Source organism: Artemia sp. Qi Xiang Cuo, chromosome 10 (assembly GCF_049724085.1).
Source record: "Artemia sp. Qi Xiang Cuo chromosome 10, ASM4972408v1, whole genome shotgun sequence".
NCBI lineage: Eukaryota > Metazoa > Arthropoda > Branchiopoda > Anostraca > Artemiidae > Artemia > Artemia sp. Qi Xiang Cuo.
This window is the reverse complement of record NC_142803.1, coordinates 75,314,905-75,331,700: the sequence shown is the minus strand read 5'-3', so window position 1 is coordinate 75,331,700 and position 16,796 is coordinate 75,314,905. Positions and strand designations below refer to the sequence as shown.

Here is a 16,796-nt window from a genome sequence, read left to right as displayed (position 1 = left end):
TTATTTAATAAAATATTGTTATAAAATTTTTCAAATATTAATAAATATCAATCTAAATATTAATTTTTTGAATCTTTCTAATATTGCCATTGGGGATATTAGATATTTAAAAGCTGACTTCTAGTCTAAATTTCTCAAAGCACAAGGGAGGTCTATTTTTTCAAAGGAGTACAACCTTTGTAGAAGATAAAACCTGCATCTGACAAAGGTTAAAGAGCTTTGAAAAAATCAGAATAATTTGCAGTTTAGTTAAAAAAAAATTGCACATACTGTGCTAGCTTTTACAAGACAGTATCCTTTTTCTTTAAGATTAAAATTCTAGACTAAAAAAATATTTAGAGCTTCAATAGGGGCTAAAATATTTTAATTTAGCTCTATATTACATAATTAGCTTAAGCCAGATCTGCAATTTTATTTAGCTGAATTCAGCTCTACGTTTCTTGATTAGCTAAATTTTTCCGTTAGCTGAATTCAACTTTGTATTGTTGATTAGCTGAAATCAGCTTTACATTTTTCGATTAGCTGAATTCAGCTAAACATTTTTTGATTTGCTGAATTTTTCTACTAGCTAAATTCAACTTCACATTTTTTATTAACTAAATTTTTCCGCTAGCTGAATTTAACTTTATATTTTTGATTAGCTGAATTCAGGTTTATATTTTTCGATTAGGTAAATTCAGCTCTAAGTTTTTTATTAACTTAATTTTTCCGTTAGCTGAATTCAACTTTATATTTTGACTAGCTGAATTCATCTTTACATTTTTCGATTAGCTGAATTCTTCTACTAGCTAAATTCAACTTTATATTTTTGATAAGCTGAATTTTTCCACTAGCTGAATTCAACTTTTTATTTTTGATTAGTTGATTTCAACTTAACATTTTTTCGATCAGCTTAATATAGCTGTACAGGCTTTGATTAGCTGAATTCACTCTATATTTTTTCAATCAGCTGAATTCAGCTTTACATTTGGATTAGCTAAATCCAACTCTTTATTTTTGACTAGCTGAACTAATTGCGTTTTTAAATAGCTGAATTAAGCTCTACATTTTTTGGTTAACTGAATTCGGCTTTATAACTTGGGCTGGCTGAAATGAGCTCAAGATTTTTCGATTACCTAAATTCAGCTCTACCCTTTTTAATTAGCCGGAAATAGCCCCACTTTTTTGGCTAGCTTTTTAAAAGGAATTCCTCATTAGTTAAAATAAAAACTTCAGCTGAAAAAAAATACCTTGACAGCTTCTGAAGCACGTAATCTTTGGCGAGCCTGAAAAGCTGTAGCGATGGCAATGACTTTACCAACTTCAGGATTTTTTTTGTAGTTCCATAGGATGTTTTCCACCATAATTCCACTTGGAGGATTCCAGAAGAATACTTGGCTATTTCCTGTCCAAGCGACATTCCTATAGAATGTACAAATAAATAGTTATTATTTATTAAATAGTTAGAAGAATACTCGTCTCCGCTCAATTAATCTCCACTAAGAAGAATATTCATCTCTGGTCCGAACAACACACCTATACAAGGTGTCAAAAAATAATTAATAATAATAATTTAAAAATATTAATAATAGCTCAGAAATTACATTGACAACCTTGAACTATCGACATTCTTAGAATTGATTTGGAGGATTAGTTTACGTTTTTTTTTTTAATTTATTTGGTCCATAAGACGGTTTCAAATTTATTAAGCGAAAATTTGAAGCATTTAGTTTAGCTTCAAATTCACCGGAAGGATAAATAAGCAGATCTTTGGTTTTATATATGTTACCATATGTGTACGAAATTGGTGTATGTCGAAATTCACCAGTGAACGTTCGAAATACCTTTTTTGTCCTTGGATTTAGTCACCGTTGCCAGTCGAATTTTTCAGGTTTATGTAAGGTTAGTAGTGACAGCTTGGGTTAGGTTTTTAACCCATTTCTGAGATTTATAACCTAATTTAATCTAAAACAAACTAACCTAGCTATAACTTTTGCCATCAAAGCTTGCATAGGACTAAAAAAACTGATTCGCAAAGCAAATTGAATCCAAGCAGAGAAAATTTCGTGATTGGCCTTCCACTCTGTTGAGACTTATACTGCAAGCAGCCAAGTCTATTAGGTTTATGACACTTGTTCATCCGTGAATTCCAGCAATTGTTTATTTTAGTTGACAAAATTTCCAGACACATTACTATTTTTCTATAATTTTATAGTGGCCATACCTAGAAAGACTTGTTTTCTGACTTCAAACTGTGCAAATATATAGCCCAAATTATACATTTCCCATATAGTCACTTGTCTTTGTCTCGCGCTAAGGTTAAAAAAACTAACGAAGAAAGCGGTTTGTTCTCGAGTTTTATACAGCGTAAACTTGAGTGAGTTGCCCATAATAAACAAGCACCAAAACTCCTTTCCCCTAGGGAAAAAAAACTCAAATAAAACCCTCAAATTTGGAAAAACTTCTTTTAAACTGGGGGGGGGAGGATATTTTCGGGGGGAGGGGGGGTATTTACCGGCGGAGTAAAGTATTTGGACACTTTGAAGTCACAAAATAATTCTTTACAGGTAAATAGCTACTAAAAAATCACAGAAGAATAGCGAGGTACCTGGAATTTCATTAACTTAAAAAAAAAAAAAATCCAAGTAGGCTATAAAGTAAATGTAATGTTCATTTATGTGTTTTTTCCAATTGTTAAGTGTTTTGTTTTTTTGAATGACTGTTTTTCCAAGTATTAAGTACTATTATTAGGTTAATGTAGTGTTTCAATTAATCAAAATTTTTAGATAGCCATTCTGTTCAGTGTTGCGGATTTCCAAATAGAAATTTTATTTTTGAGGAGGACACTCCCCCACAGCCCTCAGGGCAAGGGTTGTAAGTTATGCCCTGGTTGCATATAAAATTTTTAAAGAAAGTGTCGTCGTATAAACTTCAAAAAGGGCTCATTTTATTACAAATTGAAATGGCTAGTGCCCTTTTTAATAGTCGAAAGTGATTGGAAGGTGACTGACACCCCCTCCACGTCCACTCGTTCCCAAACATGTCAAATTAAATTTTTTAGATTGCCTTTTTGTTACATTATGCCTATAATTCAGTAAAGTATATCCTTGACCTGGGCGCTTCTCTAACAGTCTTCGAGACGCACTTTATATGTTACGCCTTGGGGGCATTCAAGGTTTTTATTGAAATCTTTGTCGTAGAAACTTGAAAAAGGGCTCATTCGATCTAAAATTCATAGGGCTAGCGCCCTTTTTAATAGTCCAAAGTGATTTGAGAGTAACTAACCTCCCTCTCACGCCCACCTTTTCCCCAAACACATCCAATCAAAATTTTTAGATAGCCATTTTATTCAACGCAGTAGAAAGTTTTGTAAATTAGGTCTTTAAGGATGACAACCCATCCCCCCCCCACAACCCTCAGGGCAAGGGTTGTAAGTTATGCCCTGGGAGCATGAAAGGTTTTAATAGAAAGCGATGTTGTAAAATCATCAAAAAGGGCTCATTCAATTGGAAATTGTGAGTGCTAGTGACCTTTTTAATAGTTGAAAGTGATTGGAGGGTAACTAACCCCCCTCTCACGCCCACCATTCCCCCAAACACATCCATTCAAAATTTTCAGATAGCCATTTTCTTCAACGTAGTAGAAGGTTCTGGGAATTAGGTCTTTGAGGATGACAATCCCCCCAGCCCTCAGGACGAGGGTTGTAAGTTATCCCCTGGGGGCATATAAGGTTTTTATTGAAAGTGTTGTAGTAGAAACTTCAAAAGGGCTTATTTGATTGGAAATTGAAAGGGCGAGTGAATTTTTTAATAGTTGAAAGTGATTGGAGAAAGACTAATGCCCCTCTCACGCCCACCATTCTCCCAGACACATCCAATCAAAATTTTTAGATAGCAATTTTGTTTAACGTAGTTGAAAGCTCTTGAAATTAGGTCTTAGAGGATGACAACCACCCTCACCGCCCTTAGGGTAAGGGTTGTAATTTATGCCCTGAAGGCTTATAAGTTTTTGACAGAAAGTGTTGTCGTAGCAACCCAAAAAGGACTCATTTAATTGGAAATTGAAAGTGATAGTGCCCTTTTCAATAGTCAAATGTAATTAGAAGGGTTGACGTTTTTATAGTAAAGATCGATGTGGGTAGCCTATAATGTATTATTTTTTTGTTGTTTTGTTGTTTAGACCAGGGCACTTTGTGTCGAAGGAGTTGTCGTGGGAACTTTGAAAAGGGCTTATTCGATTGAAAATAGAAAGGGCTGATGCCCTTTTTAATAGTCGACAGTGATTGGAGGGAAACTAATCCCCCTACCACGCCCACCCACCCATTTGACTTTATGTTTAGAAACTAAATGCTGCCATAAGATTAAATCAAACCGTACTGTGTTAATGCTAATACCCAATAAGGCATCTCAGCAGTATCCCATGAACGACTGAGGGTATTATGTTCAAACTCTCGGGGCTGCTTCTGTTCTTAAAATTTAACCAAATCAAAATACCGTAAGTGTATCCAAGCTATCAAAGAAAGTAAACAGATTTTTTTGCGAATGGTATCAAGTTTTCCATTTCAGGTCAACTAGAGGAGGTATGAAACTAAATTAAACACTACTGCTTATGTCCAGATTTTTAAGAGGGTGTATGTTGTTAAAAATTGCTGAAAATTTTTCTCCAGCATACATATAGCAGGCCAAACTATAAATTCTTAAAAAAACGAAAAAATTTAAAGTATTATTTTCTTTTTCTCTGCAAAGACTATGTCAATATAAAACGAACAGAAATTAATTGAAAAAAACTTTTTCCACAAAATAAGTTTTTCAAAGAAAAGTAAAGAACTCCATTAAACAAAAATGAGCAAAAATAAAGTGAAATTATCTACCAGGCGTGAAACTACCACAAATCAGCATCAATAAATAAATGAAACCCAAAACAGAAACATAATTTGCACTTTATTGAAAAAAATACAAATTAATGTGCATTGTCAGTTTAATATACATATACGGATATTTAGTAATCAAAATGTTAATATTATTTGATTTATTGAAGTTATAAAAGTAAAAAAAATTAAAATTTTTTCAGTAAAGTTCAAATTATGTTCTGGCCTTGGGAAGGCATTGGAGTTTTGAGCCCAACTTATGTTAATTTCTGCTGCGTTTGAGTTTGACTCGGTTATTTATTGTAATTTATGTCCGTTTTGGGTGATGAAACATATATTTGAAATCAGCATAAAAATCTGATTCTATTGATGTATCTATGGGTATCAAAATTCCAGTTTTTAGAGTTTCGGTTACTTTTGAGCCGGGTCGCTCCTTACTTACAGTTTGTTACCATGAACTGTTTGATCCATCTTTTCAACCATAATTATTATTTAAACATAAGGGGAAGATATGAATTTATATACTGGAAATATCGAAATTGAGAGAAAACCCCATGGAAAATGAATATATCAGCCAACTAACGAGAAAAGTTAAAATACCACTGAAAAACATGAATGTTTTCCATCGTCCGAAAATGTCAAAGAAGTTTGGAAAAAGAAAAGTAGCCTTGCACTCGCTAATTTCCGTTCGAAATACTACAATGCTTTCCATGTTTCTCCTATGAAGGAATATAGCTGAGGGTGATTTCCAATACAATTCCAAACAAAAGCCACACATCTGTGTCTTGAAATTTAACAAACCTTATGCTGACTATGAAGACGAGTTAAAGGAATGTGGTTCGATACTAAACCAAACTATGAGAATCTATATAGGGAAGATCTGTCAACATTGACGGGGAATAGGCTAAGTGGCTGAATGATAAAATAATGGAATTATTCATAATTTATCCATAGAAGAATCTACTTGAAAATGAAATCTGGTGGTTTAATCAGTCCATTTTACATAGAAAGAGAACGCTACGGGAGAACTGTCAATGAAAGAAATGAAAATTAAGTGTGTATCTGATACACAGATCAAGTCACTAGATGCTAATAATAATCGACGTTCAAAATAAAGAATTTGAGAGCAAATTGGTCTAAACTATTACCAATATTTTTAAGAACAATGATACAGTTATAGACAATTTATCAAACCTAGAAAGTAGCAGAAGAAAGCGCTCAGAAGCAGTTGCATTGATTGTGGACAAGGGGGACAACTTCCTTAATAATGTATGTAGGATTTGCTTATTCGCTGACATTCAGAAAGATACCAAGTGGAATTGGCAAACGAGTAAAATTAATAGTTTCTTTCAAGAAGTTATGACCACATCATCGGAGAGGAAAACACGTAAAGAAAAAACGAGGATATTTCCAGTCAGTAAAAAAATGAAAATACGAGGAAATTATTTCTTATTTTGTTTTAGTAGTTGTTTTTTCCAAATTTTTTTAAATGATTCAAGTGTTTTTAGGTCTGTTTTTTTTCTCTCCTAATTTTGTACCGAGGACGGTTAAGCCAAAGTATTTGCATGTATTATTTACAAAGTGTCTACAGTATTTACAGCCTAAGCATTTATACTTTATTTTCATTTTCACTAGCTGGAAATATCTTCTTTTTTTTCCTTTATAACTGTTTTTTCTCATATTGCAAAGCTTGGCAAGTATGGTCTTAGAAATTATTTATGATCCCGTCTTATACTCTTCACTCAAAACATTCTAATTCAAGCAGTACTTATATATTTATTTATCATACCATCCTCAAAGAAAGAAAAGCACCATAGTAACTAAGATTGCTGAAAGGAACTGATGAATGTAGATTGAAAATTTACTATAAACTGACGTCGATCACAGAGCCTCAGTAATTTTTCTTATAATGGCATGATACAAAAAATATATATATTCGACACATTTTTATTTCAATGAAATGGAATGACGGGTTCAGGACTTCAATCCCCTCTGACCACCTAAAAGAGATTCTTAATTTCAGACATTCGTCGCATCAATGAAGGTAAAAAGATTGTTTATCTTAAAAACTAAAAAATATGTCTCCCACTTGTAAATTTGCCTTTAAATTGCAGATAAGGACACCTTAATCCCCATGCCTTCAAGAAAGTTCTTTTGTCACCCTTCCCGAATAAGATCCTGTATATGGCCCTGTTTTGTTGTCAATAGATTTTGTAAATGATTTAGAAATACAAATGTTTGATGATTTAGCAATCTAAATGCGTCTGGAACTTTCGTTTCTATGGCAATTGCTTGTACGTCGAATTCGGTAGATACTATCAATATTATTAGAAACCTATTTCACCGTTTAAAGTACATCAACTCTTCCGAACAAAAGCAATGCTAGAAAATTTGAAAATGTAATTATAAGAGAATCTTAATAAGGATTTTACAGTCTTGGCCCTGCAACGCCAAAGGTTACGGATCTCTTAATCCCTCTGTTAGACAACACTGGTTCTAGCCCGTACGAGTTTCAAAGCACAACTTAGTTATCAATTATTTTACATAATACGAACGTAAATTTTTCTTTTGGCTCTTCTTTATACATGCCCAAAAAACAAATGCTATGAAACCAATGATTTTCATTTTTATCACATCCAATACAGTCAGTTTTTTCCAAAATGTCGGCTAAGCAGCAAATCCTACATACAGTATTAAGAGAGTTGTCAATATTGTCGACGATCAATCCAAATATTTCTGAGCGCTTTCTTCGGCTACTTTCTAGGCTTTATAAATTGTCTATAATTGCATTATTGTTCTTAAAATCAGAATGAAGAGCTTGTAGTGGATCCAGTTTTTCAGTATCTAATGCATTGACAATAAAATCTATAAATTCTAAGCAAATTGGTCCACAATTAAAGCTATCTACTTGTCTCTTGTATTTGAAATCTAAGGGAGTAAAAGACTCTCCTTCTTTTAAAAATGCAGATTCAAAGATTTTTTTATATATATCCTTAAATTGCAATGGATCAAAAGATTAAATTCTTTATTTTGAACGTCAATCATTATTAGCATCCAGTGACTTGATCTGTTTATCAGAAATACTGATAGTTTCCCCCTTTTTTCATTGACAGTTCTCCTGTAGTAATTATTTTCGAAGTAAAATGGGCTGAGTAAAGCACCATTTCGTTTTTCCAATTAGTTCTTTCAATTGATAAAATTATGTAAGATTCCATAATTTTATCATTCAGCCACTTATCCCCTGTTAGTGTTGACAGATCTGTAATAGATAAGTAGTAACCTATCTAGTACTTTGAAACTTACATGGAAACTTACATTAAACTTCACAAAAATGTAGTCTAACCTGTGCATTGACTTACCAAGGACAGTGATATATAGGTCAATTACACATGGAATTACATAGAAATATGCAGTGCCCTCTAATCGGTACATTGACTTACCATGCACATTCAAGCATTATCATGACTGATATATGCCTTAGCAGACAGGTTTCTGACTCCTCATTCATGTAAGTCAGATTTCTACTTCATAATATATATATGGCCTACATGCCTTTTAGGGTAAGTTCATTATCCGTGTCAAAAACCGGTGCGTCTTGGGTACGTGTTAATATATTCAGTTTTTTTTACTATAAAATCGAGTTTCAAATTGGAATTTTGTACACTTTGAATACTTCATTCATTCTATCGATATATATATTTTACGATCATTTACATTGGTAGAGATATGGAATGTTCTAAGCGAGATCTGGTGAGTAAATTTTTCTTATATTATAATAAAAAGAAATCCATTTTTGTCTTGTTATTAAGTTAAGGAAGAATTTCCTTTTAAAAAATAAAATCATATTAAAAATATATTTGGTTTAGGTTACGTCTAGGGATCTTCCTCTTCCTTTTTCTATGATTTTAAGTATATTGTAATTTGGGTATAATAGTTTTAAAAGCGTGGCATATAAAATTGAAAAAGAACTGTAATTGTCAACTTTTTGGGGTTTGGTACTGTGGGATTGAAGGGTCTGCTTCTTCTTTTTTCCATGATTTTAAGTATTTCACTATTTAAGTACATAAGTTTTAAAAGCATGCTATATAAAATTGAAAAAGATCTCTAATTGCCAACTTTTGGGGTTTGGTACTGTGGAATTGAATGGGGCAGTGCTCCCCATTAATATTCTGAATAAGTAAGAACTGAAGTAGCTAATCAAATTGCGCTATTTTTTTCATGTATCATGTTAAAATATATTTGGCTTCGGCTACGTCTAAGGCTTTTCCTCTTCCTTTTTCCATGATTTTAAGTATATTGCAAATTAAGTATATAAGTTTTAAAAGCGTGGCATATAAAATTGAAAAAGATCAACTTTTAGGGTTTGGTACTGTGGAATTGAATGGGCCAGTGCTCCCCATTAATATTCTGAATAAGTAAGAATTGAAGTATCTAATTAGACTGTGCCATTTTTTCCAATTTTCGGGGTTTGGTACTGTGGGATTGAAGGGCCAGTGCCCAAATTAATATTATGAATAAGAAAGAATTCAAGTGGCTAATTAAATTATACCATTTTTTCAACTTTTGGGGTTTGGTAGAGTGGGATTGAAGGGGGCAGTGCCCCCATTAATATTCTGAATAAGTAAGAATTGAAGTAGCTAATCAAATTGTGCCATTTTTTCAACTTTTGGGGTTTGGTAGAGTGGAATTGAAGGGGACAGTCCCCCATTAATATTCTGAATAAGTAAGAATTGAAGTAGCTAATCACATTGTGCTATTTTTTTTCGTGCTTTATATTAAAAATATATTTGGTTTAGGCTACGTCTAGGGGTCTTCTTCTTCCTTTTTCAATGATTTTAGGTATTTTGAAATTTAGCTATATAAGTTTTAAAAGCGTGGTATATAAAATTGAAATAGATCTATAATTGTCAACTTTTGGAGTTTGGTACTGTGGAATTGAAGGGGCAGTGCCCTCTCGTAAGTTAAATAGTTTGAAAACTGAATATAATTTTTATTGTTATTTTAGGATGTTGTTGATCAACCTTCACAACAAAAGCGTACAAAGTTGGATGGACCCCAGGAAAACGTCGAGACAGGGCTGATCAAACCATTAAATTCGATCAGGCCAAGTGTAATTCGCCACGCTTTCCATTCCGACGGAAAGAAGGATTATAGTGACCTAGCTGTGATTTTTGACGTAAGTCCAAATAGATATTCTGGAAAATATTATAATAATTTATTAAATCTATTCCTTCTATGCTTGAGGTGAATAAGGCTCTTTCGCTATTGACTTGTAAAAATATGCGACGCGATGAAACCGGATTAACATGTCTCTTTGGAATAATGAGATGCGGGTGCCTTCTGGATGTGACAAATTTATGTCTAAAACCCCGTCAGTTTCTTGTATGCATGAGATATCTAACATTGTAATTTAAGGAAAATTGTTATTATTCATTCACGAAGATAAATATTCTGAGACTTTAATAATAATAATAGTTTATTAAATATACCCCCATTTATATTTTTATGTTATAGCATTCGGCAATTCTTCCTTTAACTCCTAATAATACCTTGAAGTGCCGTTCTTTTTTTATATATATATTTTAAGATGATTGAAATTTAGGCCTATACGCTTATAAGCTACCTACTTCTGAATAAATAATATATGAGGTAAATACTAAAAATTAATGCAATCTCAATGAATAGGGTATTGCTTTCTCGAGGAATAATAATAATAATAATAGTAATACTAATAATAATTTCGAATCAGCTACTTATAAGTGTATATGCATTTTATCATGGAGGTTAATTATTCTAGAAAAAAAAGAGTGTTGAGGAATGGGATGAAAAAAAAATATAGGACATTTGCAATTTCGCATATGAAAATAGATCACGAAGGATGAATTAGTGCAACGTACGCGATTGAGTTGTAAATAATGTGTGACGCGATGAAACCTGACTTAAGGGGTCAATGTAGTGACCTTAAGAAATAATAGTGGAAACTGGATTAGCATACCTCTTTGGTATAATGAGATGCGGGTCCCTTCTGGATATGACAAATTTATGTCTAAAATCCTGTCAGTTTCTTGTATGCAAGAGATATGTAAGAAAAATTGTTATTTGTCATTCACAGGGATAAATATTCTGAGACTTTAATAATAATAGTTTATTAAATATACCCCCATTTGTATTTTTTATGTTATAACATTCAGCAATTCTTCCTTTAACTCTTAACAATACCTTGAAGTGTCGTTTTATATATATATATATATATATATATATATATATATATATATATATATATATATATATATATATATATATATATATATATATATATATATATATATATATATATATATATATATATATATATATATATATATATATATATATATATATATATATATATATATATATTTTAAGATGAAGAGTGTGGAGGAATGGGATGAAAAAAAATATAGGACATTTGAAATTTCACATATGAAAATAGATCATGAAGGATGAATTAGTGTCAGCGTAAGGGTTAGATATCCCCGTTTATATTTTTTATCTTATAGCATTCAGCAATTCTTCTTATCGCTGTTAATAATTCAAAATAACCCCATCACATGTATTATGTCATAGGGGACCTTATAGAAAAAGAGTTGGTGATGGAGAGGTGATGGGGGGGGGCACTTTAATTGTTGATATGGAAGAAGAAAAAAGTTCTTTTTCTTACAATGATTTATTTAGTCCAGGTTTACTGCTACCACCACCACCACCACCACCACTTCCATCAAATCCATCACCAGGCCGCAGAGGAAAATTCGGATTGTTGAGAAAAGAGAGAAACTTACACCACCAGCATCCAATGTATGGGATGCATGTCCATTAATCGAAGCTGAAGAGCAATGTTTTATAGAATATACCTCCTCGGTTGAACTATGGACGAGTTTTGTTAAGACTTACAATCAGGAGGGACAAGCACTAGAGTTGGATCCCTATTTTGCATTTTCATTCTGAACATTATATATTTTCGAATAAAACCATTAGTTTTATATATCATTCTCTTGTTCTAACTTAACCTGTAAGAATAAGTCTTCATTTTCCTGACTAAAACAAATATATGTTTAATAATATGCATGAAAAAAACCTCTTCATTTGACATGACTTTTCTGTTGTCATTGTGAAAGACATATCCCAATGTAACTTTGTTTCTTTTAATTGTTCAGGTGGTGGGACAATGACTATGAAAATTAACATGGCTTATTAAATTTATAAAAATAATGGATATTTCACATAAAAAATAAGCATTTTTTTCTATAGATTAATGAATTAGCAGAGCCATTTCATCAGATCATGAAACATCCATTTTTAGTGGACCTGAACCTATCATCGCACCACCAATGGAGTTTAGAGATGAGCCTAAGCTAGTTCTAGACAATATGGAGTGGCATAGGGGTTTTCTAAATGATTGTTTTGGGGACATGACCAGCCTAGATGATCTAACCTGCGACATTGACATGATGGAGGACCCAAAATGGACAGATAGATTTATGCAAGAGCATTTAGGCGATGTTAGTAGTGCATCTGAACCGGGTCCACATATAGAAATTCCGTCACAGGACAATACAGGCTGGCTTGATCAGCTATCCCCAAACACCCTGGAAGACATGCTAACTAGCCAAGGGGACTTCATGCCATCTCCATCCATTGCAATTGAACAAACTGGGGGTGGTGCTACTGACAATTCTATGTCACCACCACCCTTCCGTTTAATGTTACAGCCAGTAGAAGTGGTAGTAACGATATACCAACAACACAAGTATCCCCTCTTCCATATTTTTTCTTTCCGACTCTGCCTTGCACCAAGCAAAGGTCTACAGCACCAATTTCGGTGACCCCTTTAACTCTCTAGTGTCAGGAGATATAATAACAGATCCCCAGGCCATTACACATTTATATACTAATAAGATTCGAGCCATTCTTGAAAAACAGATGGGGATGTGGGGGTGGGGGTCAGTTTAAAAGCTTCAATACCACTAAAAATATTTTTGTAAATGAAAATGCGGGTGAGGTGTATTCGAAATACTTGCACACAGATATGTGGGCAATCCGCCCGCATTTATCAAATTATGGGGAGGTTTTTCTAAATTGGATTACTAGTATTTTAAGTAAGTGGGAAAATTATGACGCGGGGGGTAGGGGGTTGGTCGTTTTATTTATTGAAAGTTTAAACGTTAATATTTGTAGATTTAAAAAGGATTTTATTGTAAGAGGTGGTGGGGCTGGGGGGAGGGCTATGGTTTCAAAATATTATTCTGATTTAGAAGGATGTCAGGGGATACAACGAATCTCTTTCAATACGACGTTAGAGTGTTTCAAGTATGCATTTTTAATTGCTGCTTACATAACTCTGCAAATAGATGCATCTAAGAAAAAGTTGGATAAAATGGCAGTTAATGGTAGGGAGGGTTCAAAGTTCCCAATAGTATATTTTAATCGTTTAAATGGTCAATTTCCCGCGACACTAAAAGGAATAGATATTTTCGAGCGGGCTAATGCACATTTAAAGATTGGTGTCACGGTGTTACAGTATGAAACAGAATTTGAGGAGGGTCACCGTTCCGATAAGAAGGGCGTATAATTTCCAGTGAGGGCCCCTTCAATTGATTCAGTGGAGCATTGGGTGTGGCATCTATACACTCCACCCACAGACCCTAATTCAATTTGTCATTTTAATCCAATTACCGATACTAGTAGGGTTCTAAGTGAGGATAAAAAGCGGAATGGTGTGTGTTATTACTGCCCAACATGCCTCTCAAGATTATGGACTGATTTAAAGTTAAAGCATCACATGAAACACTGTAAACGTCATGGATACCAGGCTGTGGAGATTGTAAGTGGAGATAGAGCGATCTTTAAAAATACGTTTTAAAAATTTCCAAAACACGCTCCTGCAGAGCAATAAGATCGCTTTGGACTGCGAAGCGAAACTGACAGACGTGTGCGATCCGTCAAATTCAAATCGTGTTAAAATACATGAAGCCATATGCGTCTCTTGCGCTCACGCACAACGAGATGGCGCTCGGCATTGGTCAGTCTAATCAAAACAGTGAACGGTGCAATTTCGCGCCTTCGTTACACACACTATCCTATGCTCCTATCACCAGATGACATAACGGCTATTAAAAATAGTAAAATATGTTGGGTTTGTAAGGGAGACTTTGGTGATGGTGTTGGGAAGGGGGGGAGGAGGACGGTGATCGACCATGATCACTTTTGGCAGGAAATTATATCGGGTGGGAGCAACTTTAGAAGGGTAGCACACCAGTCGTGCAATTTCAACGTTAGATAGCAATATTTCGTACCTGTTTTATACACAATTTCAATTATGACTTAAAGTTTGTTCTACCGGCGTTGAACCGCATTGCCAAGGGTGGAGTTGTAGATGACGCATGGATAGATGATTCTTTTTCATATAATATCATACCCAAATCATCGGAGAAGCTACTGCTGCTAGAATTCATGTAGAAAACAGTTGACAAGGGTAACACGTGCCTGACTAAAATCCGTTTTTAGACTCTTTCAGCTTCTTCCCCAAATCTTTAAGTCAATTCTTTCAGGTGCAGAAGAGTGACAGTTTTGATGGCCTCACCCTCCTCAAACAGCGCTTCCCCGATGATGAAATATATGATTTATTAACATGTAAGGGTATATATCCATATGATTATTACAACTCTGCCTCGACGCTAGATAAGGTGCCACTACCGCCTATTGAAGCTTTTTACAATTCTCTTACTGAGAGTGAGCGCACCACTAGCGACTATGGATTTTTTAAGAGGGTTTGGGCAATGGTCGGATGTAAAATGGGTGGGATTATTGTAAACTTTACTTGGCCAGTGACTTGCTCACTCTTCTGGACATTGTGTGCAAAAATACGGATAATATCTATCAGGAATTTGGGTTAGATTTAGGTTATTATTTTTCCACTCCTCATCTGGTGATGGACTTGATACTTAAAATCAGCAAAGAAGAAATAGGTCTGATCGCCGATGTGGATCAGCATCTGTTAGTAGAGAGATCAATGAGGGGTGGGTGTGTTTTTCATGGGTACCGTATCATGAAAACTAATCCGACCGGACAGCACACCGATGAAAAGTCAGACGCAGTTATTTTGGATATGAATTCTCATTATCCGTCGGCAATGTCTCACTACTGTTTGCCGTGTGGCAATTAGAAATGGCTTGACAATCCATGTGCTTCGAATTTCCCGACATTGCTAGCGTTGAGGAGAATGGGGCACAGGGATGGTTTTTTGAAATTGACGGTGAAATTCCCATGGAAATCCATGACTCTGTAAAAGACTTTGTTTTTCCGTGCATAAATAGACCGGTGGGCAGTGACTCTCTGAGCCCCTACAATTTATCTTTAGTAGAGGATGGGAGTATGCACTGGGTACCTTCAAAGTAAAAACTAATTGCCGACATCAACCCGAAACAAAATATCGTTGTTCATCACGTGCTATTGAAATGGAATGTGTCCAATGGTTTCAAGGTCACAAAGATTCATAGAGCCTTCCAATTTGATCAATAGCCTTACATGAAAACGTTTATTGACACCTCTAGTAAGCGTTCACAAGCGAAAACGAAAGTTGAAAAAGAAAGTCTATACACTCATTTTTAACTCAGCTTTCGGTAAAATGTGTGAAAGCGTACGAAACAGAAGTCGATGTGACATTGTAACAAACCCCAAAGTTTGTGCTCAAATCATTGCGGATCCAAACTTCACATCGTTCACAATCATAGACTCCGATAAGGTGCTCCTACACCGCAAGAAAAGAAACATTGTTTTAAATAAAAATATTGCAGGCGGGAGTGCAATAACTGAAATATCCAAGAAACTCATGTTGTAATTTTATTAGAATGTATGCAAGGTACAGTAACCGATTGAGGGACAAGTTCAAGTGTATTACGGGGACACTGATTCACTCCTGTTAAAAGTCAAAACTGAAAATCTATTGAATGATTTGGAAAATGGCGAGTACATTAGCTCACGAATGGACTACACTAATTGGGATGAATCCCGCTACCCAGAGCTAGTGAAAAGCCAGGCCCCAAATCAATTGTTAATGCTAAAATCTGAAACGGGTAGCGATCTGATATCCAGTGGTGTGTTTCCTGGGCCAAAGGTATACTGTGTGGAAACGCACAACAAGGATATAAAACACGTTTGCAAGGGGGTACCTACACACTTTGTATAAAATAATTTCGACAAGAGTGTGCATAGAATCTGTAGGGAACGTGTTTAATTCTCATCGGTAATAGTTTAGGTAATATGTAATTTCCAAGTTAAAAACTACCCAATTGAAGTTGAGAAAAACCCCATATTTGCTATGTCATACAAAGTATATGCAATTCAGGAGATTTTGAGAGCATTGCCATACGTTTATTATTTAATTTCAGACCTAGTTGAAGGTATAGAGTACATAAAACAATCCGGTATAGAGAAATTAACTTAAATTCATTTTAAAAAAATTAAAAATTGGGGGGGTGGGTGGTTCGGGTAATGGATGTTTTTTAAATCTTTTTTTCTTTATCACAATCAATTTTCAATGTATGTGTGCAAGGCAGAGCAATTTCCAGTATTTAATGCCCCGACCTCGGCCCGCCGCAGCGGGCCCCCGCTTCCCGGCCACGCAGTGCTTCCCGTCCCGCAGCCACCGCAGCGGCCGCCACCCCTCGGGGGGGGGGGGGTATCCCATACCAAATGCTGTAAATAAAAGTGGTATTATTGTTTGAAGTGCATTATTCATTAAATGTTGTATTTTTTCTATAAATAAAAGAAAAAAAGGTGTATTTAGTAAATTGTTTTTTCTAGTACCTATGTAAATGTTGTATTTTTATTATAAATAAATTAAAAAAAGCGTATGTTTTTATGTTTAATGTGCTTTCAATGTAGTATTTTTTAAGTGTTGTTAATTTTTTAT

At 34.4% G+C, this 16,796-nt stretch overlaps 1 long non-coding RNA gene across 1 annotated transcript in view; it reads right to left on the bottom strand.

The window, feature by feature from the left end:
* LOC148948173 (uncharacterized) overlaps window positions 1-1,359 on the bottom strand; it is a 5,343-nt gene extending 3,984 nt beyond the window's left edge. Inside the window, exon 1 of the long non-coding RNA XR_016142285.1 lies at window positions 1,230-1,359. This is a non-coding gene — a long non-coding RNA (uncharacterized LOC148948173). The remainder of the gene's footprint in view (window positions 1-1,229) is intronic.
* Window positions 1,360-16,796: the final 15,437 nt, after the last annotated feature.